The sequence below is a fragment of the Aegilops tauschii genome, chromosome 1 (assembly GCF_002575655.3).
Source record: "Aegilops tauschii subsp. strangulata cultivar AL8/78 chromosome 1, Aet v6.0, whole genome shotgun sequence".
Lineage (NCBI taxonomy): Eukaryota > Viridiplantae > Streptophyta > Magnoliopsida > Poales > Poaceae > Aegilops > Aegilops tauschii.
Window position 1 is genome coordinate 475,508,585 of NC_053035.3, and position 18,209 is coordinate 475,526,793.

General features: G+C 45.4%; 1 pseudogene; it reads left to right on the plus strand.

The window, feature by feature from the left end:
- Window positions 1-636: 636 nt before the first annotated feature.
- Window positions 637-15,579, plus strand: LOC141039147 (acyl-protein thioesterase 1-like; annotated as a pseudogene).
- Window positions 15,580-18,209: the final 2,630 nt, after the last annotated feature.

Consider the following 18,209-nt stretch of genomic DNA (forward strand, 5'->3'; position numbering starts at 1 on the left):
ATGCATGTGAATGCGGTTTCGGTGAGGAGGACCGTAAGAGCACGTCGGCGGCGGCGCCAGTGGCTTACTTACCGTTGGAGGCACTGGGTCTTCTCACAACTGAAGTGCGGCAAATCGTCCATGGTGGCCAAGGAAGAAGGGTCATAGGGGAGAAGACGGGGTAGGAGGCAGATCTGTTCGAGTCTGATGCACGGAGTCTCCGAGGAACAAAGATGTCCTATACAATACAACTGCAGACACAGAGTCCATGCAATTCCAGTCAAGTTGATGCAGCGTGACATCGAAAGGTCATCGAATTGCACCAAAAGTTTTATTAATTTTTCCACTATATGATGAGCTTTAACCTCATGGAAGTACCACCTGATCTCAAAATACTTGACTTCCATTTGTCCAAAAATGGATATACCTATATACTAAAACATGTCTAGATACATCTATATTTTGACAAATGAAAGGCATGTATTGTGGAACGGAGGGAGTACATACAGATGTATATAGACACATTTTATTTTCATTCAATTTGCTCCCTATGTAGTCTGTATTGGAATCTATAAAAAGGTTATATTTAGGAACGGAGGGGGTAGAATTTAACATGCCATCTTGTTGAGAGCATTTATTTAGTAAACCAAAGAGGCGATGGTGGTTCTTGAGTTGCATCTCTTAGTTGAAATGAAATTAGAGAGCATTTACATGATCATGCAACAACGTAGGACACATGCTTCGGCTGATGATCATATTCATCCACAGGTCATGTAACCTAGATATATATTGGCTGATGCTCAGATTTTATATTTGAAGAGACCCACGCATAACAGTCAATCAGATTTGCTCAAGTACAAACTGCCACATTAACTGATTTATGATGTGCAGAAAGTAATGCTGGTAAATATTGGGGAAGAGTTGTTGAAGGTTAATAACAAAGTGAGGTTTATTGGGTCAGTTATTTCCGGGGATGTTAGAATAAATCCGAGGCATACCGTCGATCATCCGAGGACCAAGCAATCACACGAGCACGACACCGAGATTTGTTAACGAGGTTCATCGATATGGCTACATCCCCGGGCCTGACTATGGGCGCTCCTCCCCATGACACCGCTACAATACCGCACCCGGTCGCCCTGGACGCCGGCACATGCCGCCGGCTTCCCCTACGTTCCGGTGCTATTATGTTGGCATAGGTTACATCGTGTGTCTATCCCCACTATATATGAGAGGCCTAGGATACAAGTGTCCTACTAGGACACGACTCCATATCCTATGTAAACACAATACTACTCAGAGTCCAACTGTAACCTACCTTGTACACAATATTCGACACAACTCTAACAAACTCCACCTTGGCGAATATTCTCCACCACCTTGAATTCGTCAATGCGTCAAACTTCCATGTACATTGGACTTGAGCTTATCCCATGAGTACCGCTGCTACTCCAAAGACTCCATATGACTCCACCTGCAACTTGTAGTTCCTTCTTTTCTTGACCACAGTCAACACTCGAGCAAAGTTAAGTTCCTATTACTCTAGTTTGCGCTCCCAACTTCCAGAGTATCAGTCCAACGCCATCACACACTGACCACTGACCTGCGTGAAAGTGAACAACTCACATATTGGGTGTTACACATAAGAGTTACTTGAACTCAACATCATCGCTCGACCGCCTGTCTGAAACTTGTAGGAATTTCACCGTTGCTTGTAGTCATCCCGAGTCAGCACACAATGCAAATCTGATTTGAAGAGACCCTAGCATATTCATAGGCGGGTGAAAGCAAAGAGGAACATGCACACAATGCAATCTATTTTTGACCCAAAAACAAATGGGTTACATGATCTACAACTCCTTGGACGATCTAGAAAGACATGGCAGATAATACAAGCCAAACAATAAATGTTAAGATACATCAACCAAACATTTCATGGTCATGCGGCAACGAAGGTCACATGCTTCAGCTGATGATTCAAATTCATCCACATGTAACCTACATAGGCAACTCGGGTGAAAGAGTCAATCGCCACTAGCAACTCATCTAGATAGTGTATCTGCTTCTTTAGCTTCTCGCCATGCTCAGGCAGCCTCGACACCAGCGTCAGCGACAATTGGTTCTATTCAACAAGTCATATTATGTGTGTATCTCCAGGTGGCCTTGAGCATATCAATTGGATCCTTGTTGCACACAAAGCGGGCATAACTATTAGACATGGTGGCGGCATGGTGCACCACCAGTCAGGCTCGCAGCCGTTGACCCACAACGTGAGGTTGCAGTTCTTGTTGGGCTTGACATAGTTCTTGCAGCTGGCATCGAGGATGCTCTCGAAGTTCTCGCGGCCCGTTGGTTTTTGCCTTCGTTTTGTCAGGGCTCCCAAGATTTTCGCCTAGATTTCTTCAGGGATCTCTTCCTGTACTGCCTGGCCATCATGTGCGTTGGTTGGCTCCTTGCTGCACATACAACCAGCAAAACAGCCATAACTATTAGACATTCACCCCTGCAACATGACTAGCTCAGGAGAAACTACCAAACATGCAATGAAATAACAAACTTATTTTAAGCCTAGAAATATCAAATCAACACAATCAGTACATAGTAAAACAATAGAGAGGGTTTATCAGGCAATAAGATAGCCATACCCATAATGATCCAAAGTATTAAGATAGCCAGGAGAGAGCTTACCAACAAACCCAAAACAAACAATGCAAGTGAGATTTAGTTTTGGTAAATAACGGACACAAGCAGTAGACTAGTAACCAATGGGACACCATCTAATCTGGTTGAATTGTTTTTATTCCCTGTCCTTGATCTTCAAATTGTTAGGCCATAGGTGCTAGCTCTCATCCATGACTCTCGTACTATTTTCCTCTCTCACACACACATGGGCAAAAGGAACTCTACTGTCAAGTGTCAATGCACATTCTGTAGGGCGATGCGAAAGTAGTACTCCCTCTATTTGTAAATATAAAACCTTTTAGAGATTTCAATACGGACTACATACACTCATTTTGCCCCGTATGTAGTCTGTATTGGAATCTGTAAAAGGCCTTATATTTAGGAACGGAGGGAGTATGAAGCAAAATCATCAGGAGGGAACCCATTTCAGGCCAGGCCCTGAAAGCAAGTGTGGGTTACCTCGCAAAGACAAATATACTAGTACTACATAAGACAGCAGCAGGAGCGATGAGCAGTAAAAAAAATGCCAAGGATCAGCAATAGAATCAAAGTCACTATCAAAACAAGAGATAAGTCCTAGCGTTCCACACCACACAACAAAAAAAAACAAGAAGAGCAGGGCATCATCAACAGTTCTAAGTGTAGCCAAGCTATCAGCAGTTAGCAGACCATCATTAACACGCATCCAAAGGCTAGCCTAGCAGTAGGGGGGCTTTGATCTATGATCCTGCACCAATGTTTTTAGATCGGTCAGCAGGATAATTTTTCACCCAGGTCCCCGGAAGACAGACATTGAGACCCCTGAGGTTCAAAAACCCCATACCACCAAAATCGTTTCTCAGGTAGATATAGCAAGATGGTATTAATTTATACAACCATCAAGTTAATGTCTACAACCATCACTGAGTTAGATGGATCTTCAACCTGAGCTAGGCGGCGGTGCACAAGCACTGTGGCAAGTCCCCTGCACCATGTCAGATAGATTAATGTGTGGGCCATGAACCAGAATCATTCAGAAACATGACAAGGAAAATTGCTCACGCCCCTTGATGGACCATTGCTGTAATTTATCCAAAATGATGGTCGTTTCGATTTATTCAAACAGTAAACTAACTGACTAACATGGTGTGTCCTATTTTATCTTGTTGATGAATGAAACAACCCTTCCATCGATTAGTTCAACCATGATGAATAATTGGGCAGGACAAACAAAACAGTAACTCCCTAACAAAACAGCCCCTTCCCTTATTAAAGGAAATTCGCCCATATTAATGGAAATTGTGTGATTGTTTCAATTTATCTCCAGGTGGCCTTGAGCATATCAATTTGCATATTTGCAGGAGGATTACCAGGTTCGGAAGGGTTGGCAGCAGTTTGATTTTCACCTTCATTTCACCGAGATTTCTTCAGGGCTTGCTACACATACTGCCAGTCCATCATAGGCATGGTTGCATCCTTGCTGCACACACAACGGGCATAACTATTATACAGGGTTGTGGCATGGTGCACCCCCAGTCAGGCTCGCAGCCGTTGACCCATAACGTGAGGTTGCAGTTCTTGTTGGGCTTGACGTAGTTCTTGCAGCTGGCATCGAGGATGCTCTCGAAGTTCTCACGGCCCGTTGGTTTTTTCCTTCGTTTTGTCAGGGCTCCCTAGATTTTCTCCTAGATTTCTTCAGGGATCTCTTCCCGTACTGCCTTGCCATCATGGGCATTGGTTAGCTCCTTGCTGCACATACAACCAGCATAACTATTAGACATTCATCCCTGGAACATGACTAGCTCAGGAGAAACTACCAGACACGCAATGAAATAACCAAGTTATTTTAAGCCTAGAAATATCAAACTCAACACAATCAGTACATAGTAAAACAAATAAACCAAATCAGGGAGTTATCAACAATCATATCCACATAACAACCATTTGATACGTCCATATGGAATCCAACCACATAAAAAAGAGCAACTAAGATAGGTGGAATCCAACCACACCAAAATCATCAGCTAATAGAGATGAAAATCAAGACAAAAGCACACAAAATGGGCCCGACGATCACTAACAGGCACAACAAGGACAAGCACTAAAAGGGAAATGAAACTAGCACAGCTACACCGGAGAAAATTTAACATGCTTAAACTATTGGCAGATTGCAAATGAATGCAACTTTGCTAACCAATAACAGGATGCTCAAATGTCAATCACACCTCATACAAGCGGAACAAGGTAAACATATAATTCTTCAAATGGCGTCTATAGAGGGTGTCCGTCATAGCATGAAAAGAAGTGCGCTAACAGATTTGTTCTTTTCATATCAAGTTCTACACCCTAGACCACATAGCCGATCCCTCAATCAGTGGCTCGATCGTCGGCACCACAATCAGCCACAGCTCGATGGCCGGACAATCTCGACGCAAAATGGAGAGAGAGAGGAGACCAGAAACTAACCATAACCAAGGAAGAGGCGCAACCACAACACCAGGAAGTGTGAAGGCACGTATGCATGGCATAGGGTCGACCCATTTTGTCATATGCCACAACCAGAACCAGTACACACTGATTATTCCTTCCTCACTTCTCACTTGTCTCTTATTCCCCACCGCTTTTCTTTTCTGATGGAGTACTTATACACACGCGTCATTCAGTCAGTCGAATATATGCAAGTGCATGTTTTGCAAGAGGAACGTGAACTAAAAATGAATGAGATAAAAAGTATTGCAGCTAGTCATCATTGATGACTAGCTGCAATACTTTTTATCTCATTCATTTTTAATTAATTAATTTATGGAGACCTAATTTGTTCCTTTTCCACGGCTTCGTCTTGTGCACTTGGTCCCAGGTCCTGGGCAATCTCCCGTTGGATAATGTAAGTTGAACACCCATCTACAATCCTATTCCTAATTCCTCCTCTTCCCCTCAGCACATCAATAGTATATGTATAGCTAATTCTTGTTATCTTCGGATTAATTAATTAATGAAGATTATCTGAACCCTCAAGCTCAGTTATCCTCTTCAGAATAACTATTGTTTTTAAGTTTAACAGCCTCGTGCATCTCCGTGCAGGTCAAATGGATTTGCCCTACTGCGCCAACGCGGCCCGTAGCGGCCTTCGGTGGATTCCCATGTACTGCATGTAAGCCTCTCAACCTAATTAATTACATATGGGATATGGCTTGGCTTGGCTGCAGCTTTGCTTTTCCCCCAGTTTTTATAGGTTGTTTCTGGGACAGAAATGACCATTTTTGCATTGCATTGCATTGCATACTAGAATGAAACAGGATTCGATGTGGAGGAGACTTCAGTTGACGGCCCCGACGACGTCCAAGGGCTGGACGCATCCGCCGCACACATAGAAAACCTGCTATCGTCCGAGCCCTCTGATGGTAATCTGATTTTTTCTACATGTACCACATTCATTTAGCAAATAAAAATTATGTACTAATGCTAATAGCGCACGATCTCCAGTGAGGCTTGGGATAGGCGGTTTCAGCATGGGAGCCGCCACTGCGCTCCACTCTGCCGCATGTTATTGTTGAGGAACGTAGCAGAAATTCAAAATTTTCTACGCATCATCAAGATCAATCTATGGAGTAATCTAGCAACGAGGGGAAGGGGAGTGCATCTACATACCATTGTAGATCGCGATGCGGAAGCGTTGCAAGAACGCGGATGAAGGAGTCGTACTCGTAGCGATTCAGATCGCGGTTGATTCCGATCTAAGCACCGAAGAACGGTGCCTCCGCGTTCAACACACGTGCAGCCCGGTGACGTCTCCCACGCCTTGATCCAGCAAGGAGAGAGGGAGAGGTTGGGGAAGACTCCGTCCAGCAGCAACACGACGGCGTGGTGGTGATGGAGGAGCGTGGCAATCCCGCAGGGCTTCGCCAAGCACCGCGGGAGAGGAGGAGGAGGGAGAGGGGTAGGGCTGCACCGAAAGAGAGACGTTCTCGTGTCTATGGGCAGCCCCAAACCTCAACTATATATAGGGGGGGAGGGGGCTGCGCCCCCTCTAGGGTTTCCACCCCAAGGGCTGGCGGCCAGCCCTAGATCCCATCTAGGGGGGGCGGACAAGGGGAGGAGAGGGGGGGCGCCACTAGGGTGGGCCTTAAGGCCCATCTGGACCTAGGGTTTGCCCCCTCCCACTCTCCCATGCGCCTTGGCCCTTGGTGGGGGGCGCACCAGCCCACCTGGGGCTGGTCCCCTCCCACACTTGGCCCACACAGCCTTCTGGGGCTGGTGGCCCCACTTGGTGGACCCCCGGGACCCTCCCGGTGGTCCCGGTACATTACCGATATCACCCGAAACTTTTCCGGTGACCAAAACAGGACTTCCCATATATAAATCTTTACCTTCGGACCATTCCGGAACTCCTCGTGACGTCCGGGATCTCATCCGGGACTCCGAACAACATTCGGTAACCACGTATATCTTTTCCCTATAACCCTAGCGTCATCGAACCTTAAGTGTGTAGACCCTACGGGTTCGGGAACCATGCAGACATGACCGAGACGTTCTCCGGTCAATAACCAACAGCGGGATCTGGATACCCATGTTGGCTCCCACATGTTCCACGATGATCTCATCGGATGAACCACGATGTCGGGGATTCAATCAATCTCGTATGCAATTCCCTTTGTCTATCGATATGTTACTTGCCCGAGATTCGATCGTCGGTATCCCGATACCTTGTTCAATCTCGTTACCGGCAAGTCTCTTTACTCGTTCCGTAACTCACATCATCCCGTGATCAACTCCTTGGTCACACTGTGCACATTATGATGATGTCCTACCGAGTGGGCCCAGAGATACCTCTCCGTTTACACGGAGTGACAAATCCCAGTCTCGATTCATGCCAACCCAACAGACACTTTCGGAGATACCTGTAGTGCACCTTTATAGCCACCCAGTTACGTTGTGACGTTTGGTACACCCAAAGCATTCCTACGGTATCCGGGAGTTGCACAATCTCATGGTCTAAGGAAATGATACTTGACATTAGAAAAGCTCTGAGCAAACGAACTACACGATCTTGTGCTAGGCTTAGGATTGGGTCTTGTCCATCACATCATTCTCCTAATGATGTGATCCCGTTATCAACGACATCCAATGTCCATGGTCAGGAAACCGTAACCATCTATTGATCAACGAGATAGTCAACTAGAGGCTTACTAGGGACATGGTGTTGTCTATGTATCCACACATGTATCTGAGTTTCCTATCAATACAATTCCAGCATGGATAATAAACGATTATCATGAACAAGGAAATATAATAATAACCAATTTATTATTGCCTCTAGGGCATATTTCCAACAGTCTCCCACTTGCACTAGAGTCAATAATCTAGTTCACATCACCATGTGATTAACACTCACAGGTCACATCACCATGTGACCAACATCTAAAGAGTTTACTAGAGTCAACAATCTAGTTCACATCACTATGTGATTAACACTCAATGAGTTCTGGTTTGATCATGTTATGCTTGTGAGAGAGGTTATTAGTCAACGGGTCTGAACCTTTCAGATCCGTGTGTGCTTTACGAATATCTATGTCATCTTGTGGATGCTACCACGCGCTATTTGGAGCCATTTCAAATAACTGCTCTACTATACGAATCCGGTTTACTACTCAGAACCATCCGGATTAGTGTCAAAGTTCGCATCGACGTAACCCTTTACGACGAACTCCTTTTCACCTCCATAATCGAGAAAATTCCTTAGTCCACTAGATACTAAGGATAAGTTCGACCGCTGTCATGTGATCCATTCCCGGATCACTATTGTACCCCTTGACCAACTTATGGCAAGGCACACTACATGTGCGGTACACAGCATAGCATACTATAGAGCCTACGTCTAAAGCATAGGGGACGACCTTCGTCCTTTCTCTCTCTTCTGTTGTGGTCAGGTCTTGAGTCTTACTCAATACTCACACCTTGTAACACAGCCAAGAACTCCTTCTTTGCTGATCTATTTTGAACTCTTTCAAAATCATGTCAAGGTGTGCGTTCTTTGAAAGTATCATCAGGCGTCTTGATCTATCTCTATAGATCTTGATGCCCAATATGTAAGCAGCTTTATCCAGGTCTTCCTTTGAAAAACTCCTTTCAAACAACCCTTTATGCTTTCCAGAAATTCTACATCATCTCTGATCAACAATATGTCAACAACATATACTCATCAGAAATTCTATAGTGCTCCCACTCACTTTATTGTAAATACAAGTTTCTAACAAACTTTGTATAAACCCAAAAACTTTGATCACTCCATCAAAGCGTATATTCTGACTCCGAGATGCTCGCTCTAGTCCATGGAAGGATCGCTGGAGCTAGCATACCTTTTAGCATCCTTAGGATCGACAAAACCTTTCTGATTGTATCACATACAACCTTTCCTTACGAAAACTGGTAAGGAAACTTGTTTTGACATCCATCTGCCAGATTTCATAAATGCAGCTAATGCTAACATGATTCCGACGGACTTAAGCATCGCTACGGATGAGAAAATCTCATCGTAGTCAACTCCTTGAACTCGTGGAAATACTCTTTGCCACAAGTCGAGCTTCATAGACGGTAACATTACCGTCCACGTCCGTCTTCTTCTCAAAGATCCATTTATCTCGGATTTCATGGCTTCTAACCTTTTGTCGGAATATGGGCCCACCATCGCTTCTCCATAGCTCGTAGGTTCAGTATTGTCCAACAACATGATATCTCAGACAGGATCACGTACCACTCTGAAGTAGCACGCATCCTCGTCGTCCTACGAGGTTTGGTGGTGACTTGATCCGAAGTTTCATGATCACTATCATAAGCTTCCACTTCAATTGGTGTAGGTGCCACAGGAACAACTTCCTATGCCCTGCTACACACTGGTTGAAGTGACGGTTCAATAACCTTATCAAGTCTTCACCATCCTCCCACTCAATTCTTTCGAGAGAAACTTTTCCTCGAGAAAGGACTCGTTTCTAGAAGCAATTACTTTTGCTTCCAGATCTGAAATAGGAGGTATACCCAACTGTTTTGGGTTTTCTATGAAGATGCATTTATCCGCTTTGGGTTCGAGCTTATCAGCCTGAAACTTTTTCACATAAGCATCGCAGCCCAAACTTTGAAGAAACGACAACTTAGGTTTCTCTAAACGGTGTCGTCTCAACGGAATTGCGTGGTGCCCTATTTAAAGTGAATGCGGTTGTCTCTAATGCCTAACCCATAAACGATAGTGGTAATTCGATAAGAGACATCATGGCATGCACCATATCCAATAGGGTGCAGTTATGATGTTCGGACACACCATCACACTATGGTGTTCCAGGCGGTATTAATTTTGAAACACTTTCCACAATGTCTTAATTGTGTGCCAAACTCGTAACTCAGATACTCATCTCTATGATCATATCACAGACATTTTATCCTCTTGTCACGACGATCTTCAACTTCACTCTGAAATTACTTGAACCTTTCAATAATTCAGACTTGTGTTTCATCAAGTAAATACACTCAGCATCTACTCAAACCATCTGTGAAGTAAGAACATATCGATATCCACTGCGTGCCTCAGCACTCATTGGACTGCACACATCAAATGTATTACTTCCAACAAGTTGCTCTCTTGTTCCATCTTACTGAAAACGAGGCCTTTCAGTCATCTTGCCCATGTGGTATGATTTGCATGTCTCAAGTGATTCAAAATCAAGTGAGTCCAAACGATCCATCTGCATGGAGTTTCTTCATGCATATATACCAATAGACATGGTTCGCATGTCTCAATCTTTTCAAAAACGAGTGAGTCCAAAGATCCATCTACATGGAGCTTCTTCATGCGTTTTATCCCAATATGACTCAAACAGCAGTGCCACAAGTATGTGGTACTATCATTACTTTTGGCATGAACATGTGTATCACTACGATCGAGATTTATTTTAGGTGTAAGACCATTGAAGGTATTATTCAAATAAACAGAGTAACCATTATTCTCCTTAAATGAATAACCGTATTGCGATAAACATAATCCAATCATGTTTATGCTCAACGCAAACACCAATCTCGATGGTAGAGGGAGCATGCGATGCTTGATCACATCAACCTTGGAAACACTTCCAACACACATCGTCATCTCACTTTTAGCTAGTCTCCATTTATTCCGCAGCTTTTATTTCGAGTTACTAACACTTAGCAACCGAACCGGTATCTAATACCCTGGTGCTGCTAGGAGTACTTGTAAAGTACACATTCATATAATGTATATCCAATATACTTCTGTCGACCTTGCCTGCCTTCTCATCTACCAAATATCTAGGGTAGTACTGCTTCAGTGACCGTTCCCCTCATTACAGAAGCACTTAGTCTCGGGTTTGGGTTCAACCTTGGGATTCTTCACTAGAGCAGCAAACGATTTGTTGTTTCATGAAGTATCCCTTTTGCCCTTGCCCTTCTAGAAACTAGTGGTTTTACTAACCATCAACAATTGATGCTCCTTCTTGATTTCTACTTTCGCGGTGTCAAACATCGCGAATAGCTCAAGGATCATCATAACTATCCCTGATATGTTATAGTTCATCACGAAGCTCTACTAGCTTGGTGGCAGTGACTATGGAGAACCATCACTATCTCATCTGGGAGATTAACTCCCACTCGATTCAAGCGATTGTGGTACTCAGACAATCTGAGCACATGCTCAACGATTGAGCTTTTCTCCCTTAGTTTGCAGGCTTAAGAAACTTGTCAGAGGTCTCATACCTCTTGACGTGGGCACTAGTCTGAAATCCCAATTTCAGTCTTCGGAACATCTCATATGTTCTGCGACGTTTCAAAACCGTCTTTGGTGCCACAATTCTAAACCGTTAGCAATACACACTGAACTATCACGTAGTCATCAAAACGTGTGTGTCAGATGTTTCGCAACATCTACAGACGACGCTGAGGTTCAGCACACCGAGCGGTGCATTAAGGACATAAGCCTTCTGTGCAGCAATGAGGACAATCCTCAGTTTACGGACCCAGTCCGCATAATTGCTACTACCAACTTTCAACTAAATTTTTCTCTAGGAACGTATCTTAAACAGTAGAACTAAAGCGCAAGCTATGACATAATTTGCAAAGACCTTTTTGACTATGTTCATGATAATGAAGTTCATCTGATTATGAACTCCCACTCAGATAGACATCCCTCTAGTCATCTAAGTGATACATGATCCGAGTCAAACTAGGCCGTGTCCGATCATCACGTGAGACGGACTAGTCATCATCGGTGAACATCTCCTTGTTGATCGTATCTTCTATACGACTCATGCTCGACCTTTCGGTCTCTTGTGTTCCGAGGCCATGTCTGTACATGCTAGGCTCGTCAAGTCAACCTAAGTGTTTCGCATGTGTTCCGAGGCCATGTCTGTACATGCTAGGCTCGTCAACACCCGTTGTATTCGAACGTTAGAATCTATCACACCTGATCATCACGTGGTGCTTCAAAACAACGAACCTTCGCAACGGTGCACAGTTAGGGGGAACACTTCTCTTAAAATTTTAGTGAGGGATCATCTTACTTACTACCGTCGTTCTAAGCAAATAAGATGCAAAACATGATAAACATCACATGCAATCAAATAGTGACATGATATGGCCAATATCATTTTGCTCCTTTGATCTCCATCTTCGGGGCACCATGATCATCTTCGTCATCGGCATGACACCATGATCTCCATCATCATGATCTCCATCATTGTGTCTTTATGAAGTTGTCACGCCAACGATTACTTCTACTTCTATGGCTAATGTGCTTAGCAATAAAGTAAAGTAATTTATTGGCGTTATTCAATGACACGCAGGTCATGCAAAAAATAAAGACAACTCCTATGGCTCCTGCCGGTTGTCATACTCATCGACATGCAAGTCGTGATTCCTATTACAAGAATATGATCAATCTCATACATCACATATATCATTCATCACATCTTCTGGCCATATCACATCACATAACACATGCTGCAAAAACAAGTTAGACGTCCTCTAATTGTTGTTGCAAGTTTTTACGTGGCTTGTATAGGTTTCTAGCAAGAACGTTTCTTACCTACGTAAAACCACAACGTGATATGCCAATTTCTATTTACCCTTCATAAGGACCCTTTTCATCGAATCCGTTCCGACTAAAGTGGGAGAGACAGACACCCGCTAGCCACCTTATGCAACTAGTGCATGTCAGTCGGTGGAACCTGTCTCACGTAAGCGTATGTGTAAGGTCGGTCCGGGCCGCTTCATCCCACAATGCCGCCGAAACAAGACAAGACTAGTAGCGGCAAGAAGAATTGGCAACATCAACGCCCACAACTGCTTTGTGTTCTACTCGTGCATAGAAACTACGCATAGACCTAGCTCATGATACCACTGTTGGGGAACGTAGCAGAAATTCAAAATTTTCTACGCATCACCAAGATCAATCTATGGAGTAATCTAGCAACGAGGGGAAGGGGAGTGCATCTACATACCATTGTAGATCGCGATGCGGAAGCGTTGCAAGAACGCGGATCAAGGAGTCGTACTCGTAGCGATTCAGATCGCGGTTGATTCCGATCTAAGCACCAAAGAACGGTGCCTCCGCGTTCAACACACGTGCAGCCCGGTGACGTCTCCCACGCCTTGATCCAGCAAGGAGAGAGGGAGAGGTTGGGGAAGACTCCGTCCAGCAGCAGCACGACGGCGTGGTGGTGATGGAGGAGCGTGGCAATCCCGCAGGGCTTCGCCAAGCACCGCGGGAGAGGAGGAGGAGGGAGAGGGGTAGGGCTGCACCGAAAGAGAAACGTTCTCGTGTCTATGGGCAGCCCCAAACCTCAACTATATATAGGGGGGAGGGGGCTGCGCCCCCTCTAGGGTTTCCACCCCAAGGGCTGGCGGCCAGCCCTAGATCCCATCTAGGGGGGCGGCCAAGGGGAGGAGAGGGGGGGCGCCACTAGGGTGGGCCTTAAGGCCCATCTGGACCTAGGGTTTGCCCCCTCCCACTCTCCCATGCGCCTTGGCCCTTGGTGGGGGGCGCACCAGCCCACCTGGGGCTGGTCCCCTCCCACACTTGGCCCACACAGCCTTCTGGGGCTGGTGGCCCCACTTGGTGGACCCCCGGGACCCTCCCGGTGGTCCCGGTACATTACCGATATCACCCGAAACTTTTCCGGTGACCAAAACAGGACTTCCCATATATAAATCTTTACCTCCGGACCATTCCGGAACTCCTCGTGACGTCCGGGATCTCATCCGGGACTCCGAACAACATTCGGTAACCACGTATATCTTTTCCCTATAACCCTAGCGTCATCGAACCTTAAGTGTGTAGACCCTACGGGTTCGGGAACCATGCAGACATGACTGAGACGTTCTCCGGTCAATAACCAACAGCGGGATCTGGATACCCATGTTGGCTCCCACATGTTCCACGATGATCTCATCGGATGAACCACGATGTCGGGGATTCAATCAATCCCGTATGCAATTCCTTTTGTCTATCGATATGTTACTTGCCCGAGATTCGATCGTCGGTATCCCGATACCTTGTTCAATCTCGTTACCGGCAAGTCTCTTTACTTGTTCCGTAACTCACATCATCCCGTGATCAACTCCTTGGTCACACTGTGCACATTATGATGATGTCCTACCGAGTGGGCCCAGAGATACCTCTCCGTTTACACGGAGTGACAAATCCCAGTCTCGATTCATGCCAACCCAACAGACACTTTCGGAGATACCTGTAGTGCACCTTTATAGCCACCCAGTTACGTTGTGACGTTTGGTACACCCAAAGCATTCCTACGGTATCCGGGAGTTGCACAATCTCATGGTCTAAGGAAATGATACTTGACATTAGAAAAGCTCTGAGCAAACGAACTACACGATCTTGTGCTAGGCTTAGGATTGGGTCTTGTCCATCACATCATTCTCCTAATGATGTGATCCCGTTATCAACGACATCCAATGTCCATGGTCAGGAAACCGTAACCATCTATTGATCAACGAGCTAGTCAACTAGAGGCTTACTAGGGACATGGTGTTGTCTATGTATCCACACATGTATCTGAGTTTCCTATCAATACAATTCCAGCATGGATAATAAACGATTATCATGAACAAGGAAATATAATAATAACCAATTTATTATTGCCTCTAGGGCATATTTCCAACAGTTATGCTCATGGAAGGTTCTCAAACGGTGTTGCGTACCCTATTACCCTCAGCGCTATCATTGGGTTGAGCGGCTGGCTTCCCTGCTCCAGGTCTGACACTGATATTTTTGACGAAAAAACATTCATGTTATTGATACAGTATATTGGTAGTATCTGTTAAGCTCATATTCGAATATTGTTTAGGACCCTGAGGACCAAGATTGAGAGCTCACAGACTGCTTTCAGGAGGGCTGCTGCCTTGCCGATAATGCTTGGCCATGGAAGTGGTTAGCATTGCTATTGTTTTGCAGTCCATGTGCTGAATTAATCTCTTCTGAATTGTGCAATTTACTACTACTAAAAATGGTTAATTTCCTTCTTTGTGTTCCTGCAGGGGACGAGGTAGTCACGTACAGGAACGGTGAGAGGTCAGCCGAGTTTCTGCGGAACTCGGGCTTTTCTTACCTGAATTTGAAAGCCTACAACGGGTACTACATATGGACATGCACAATTTTCCCACTTCGTATTTTTCTTCTGAAATTTAGTAGTACTGATATCATGTCATTTGTGCAGACTAGGCCATCACACCATCCCTGAGGAAATGGACGATGTCTCCAAGTGGCTCAGGGCAAGGCTCGGGCTTGATCGCTCTTGCGGCTAAGTGGAGAAGCTTGTGCCTTGGTGGCTGACACATGACATGAGAGAAAAGTATTAAAACTATAGAGGAGGAGAAGGGTGATATATATAGGTTAATCATATGAAGAGACCACGACCGGCACGTGTTGATATATAAGTCATCACTACTGAATTTCATGTTACACTTATATTGTACTAGTAAGAGTTGTACCCGAATATTCAAAGGCGTGGACGAGCTTGCCTGGTCACGTTATCGTCGAGCGTCCAATCGATTCGGGATATGGGACGTACGCGCTATTCTAGGACGTGTACGCCGGCTCATTAAATGCGTATTGTGGACGGGAGGAGCACACGTTTGTATGGTGCGTGCCGACGGACGTGTGCCCTGGCGACAGCGTTTCGGTACTGCACCAACGCGTGCCAAAGGTGCAAACGGAATCGATGCCCCGTCAGATTCGTCTGTTATCGATGCCCCGCCAGCTCTTCCCTTCACGGAATCATGCGAGCAACCAATGGCAATTATCGATCTGTTCTTTTGTGTGACACGTCTGCAAGTTGCGAGCGAAAAACAAACACGAGCGGCACGTACCTGCAATAGTGAACGACCCTGCTGCAGAACTGCATGCGCCGGAGAACCGCCACCACCGGCATGATCTTTCAGAACTCATATTCTAAACATGGTTGTCTTGATCAGTGCCGACAGCTAGGCCATTCGAGCTCGAACCGGAGGAGGCATGGATAACAGAGCTCCCGCCGGAAGCCGGGGCAGACATCTTCACTCACACACAGTGAAACAGGCTGTCTGATCCTAGGGTAGGCTGTAGATGAGACTACGGTGTGACCTCTCCGGAAGGATGCAGTGCAGCCCCCTCGTCAAGTACACGCACTTGGGGAGCCCTCACAGGTGTTTAGGCTGCAGCCACATTGAAGCACTGTTGTCACTGCCTAGCTGTATAGTAGAAACTGATGCCAAGCAACCTTGCAGGAGGGAACAGAGAAAAGTAACTGAATTTTTGCTAACAACAAGTCACTCGACAGTTATTTTGGCTTTTCAACTACTATGCAATGGAATCCATGCTAACATGGACACGCCACATGAGATCCCAGTCAGCTTACATACATAATATTCACACAACACAGGCAAACTGAATACAACAGTTTTTATTACGCGTAAGACAGTCTTCCAGATAATGGCTACGGAGCCCTCAACAACATACAAAAAAACTAAATCTAATAAGGGTCAGCCGCAAATTGCATGTCAGCATTTTCTACAACATGCAGCACAACCTTAGGCTTGTTGCAGGTGTTCTTCCTGTGCCCGCACTAGTAGAAAAAGAGGCTTCCATACGCCCCCATTAGTCCCTAAAATAATCGAACCGCGACCAAAGGGGTCTTTAGTCGCGGTTCGGGAGGAGACCCGCGACCAACTATCTGGGCCCAGCGCGCTCGGTCGACAGCTGGCGGACGGGAGGGGCTTTAGTCCCGGTTGGCCTGGCCAACCGGGACTAAAGGTCCTCAGGCTGGCCCGAAGGCCTTTAGTCGCGGTTGGCCAGGCCAACCGGGACTAAAGGCCCATCCCTATATATAGGACTCAGCTCACTTCACTTAGCCACAATTCAGAAGGGGGGTGGTGGGTTTGCTTTTGGTTCCTCCTATGCACACACGGTGTTCGATGAAATGCCCGAGAGCATGAAACAAACATGATATGAAGTGTCCGAGCCACACTTGAGCTTTCTCATTTATTTTTCCTCCGCGATTGCGGTTAGCAACTTGAACCTTTCATGTGTCATTGATAAAATATGCATGTGTGTAGTTCATTGTTTAATTTGTATTATTTCTAGCTAGTTAGTTTAACAAATGCATGATGGTTAATTATATATTTTATATAATAATAATGCAGATGAATCGGCAATGGATGTACGGTCCCCGACTCTCCGGCGAGTTCACTACGGGTTTGAAAGATTTCCTCGTAGTGGCAAATGCGAACAAGCAGCGAGGTTTTATTATCTGTCCATGTGCTGTCTGTAAGAATCAGAAGGGTTACTCCTCCTCAAGAGACGTTCACATGCACCTGCTTCGGCACGGTTTCATGCCAAGCTATAATTGTTGGACCAAGCATGGAGAAAGAGGGGTTAGAATGGAAGAAGATGAAGAAGGGGATGATATCGATGACAACTATCATGATCATTTCGGTGATACTTTCATGGAGGATGATGCTGAAGGTGGGGAAGGGTTAGGTGAAGGTGAAGAAGAGGCACATGATGAGCCCGCTGATGATCTTGGTCGGACCATTGCTGATGCACGGAGACGCTGCGAAACTGACAAGGAGAGGGAGAATTTGGATCGCATGTTAGAGGATCACAAAAAGTCGTTGTACCCAGGATGCGATAATAGTCTGAAAAAGCTGGGCTGCACACTGGATTTGCTAAAATGGAAGGCACAGAAAGGTGTAGCTGACTCATCATTTGAAAATTTGCTGAAAATGTTGAAGAATATGTTTCCGAAGAATAACGAGTTGCCCGTCAGTACGTACGAAGCAAAGAAGGTTGTCTGCCCTCTAGGTTTAGAGGTTCTGAAGATACATGCATGCATTAACGACTGCATCCTCTACCGCGGTGAATACGAGAATTTGAATGAATGCCTTGTATGCACTGCATTGCGTTATAAGATCAGAGGCGATGACCCTGGTGACGATGTTGAGGGCGAGAAACCCAGGAAGAGGGTTCCCGCCAAGGTGATGTGGTATGCTCCTATAATACCACGGTTGAAACG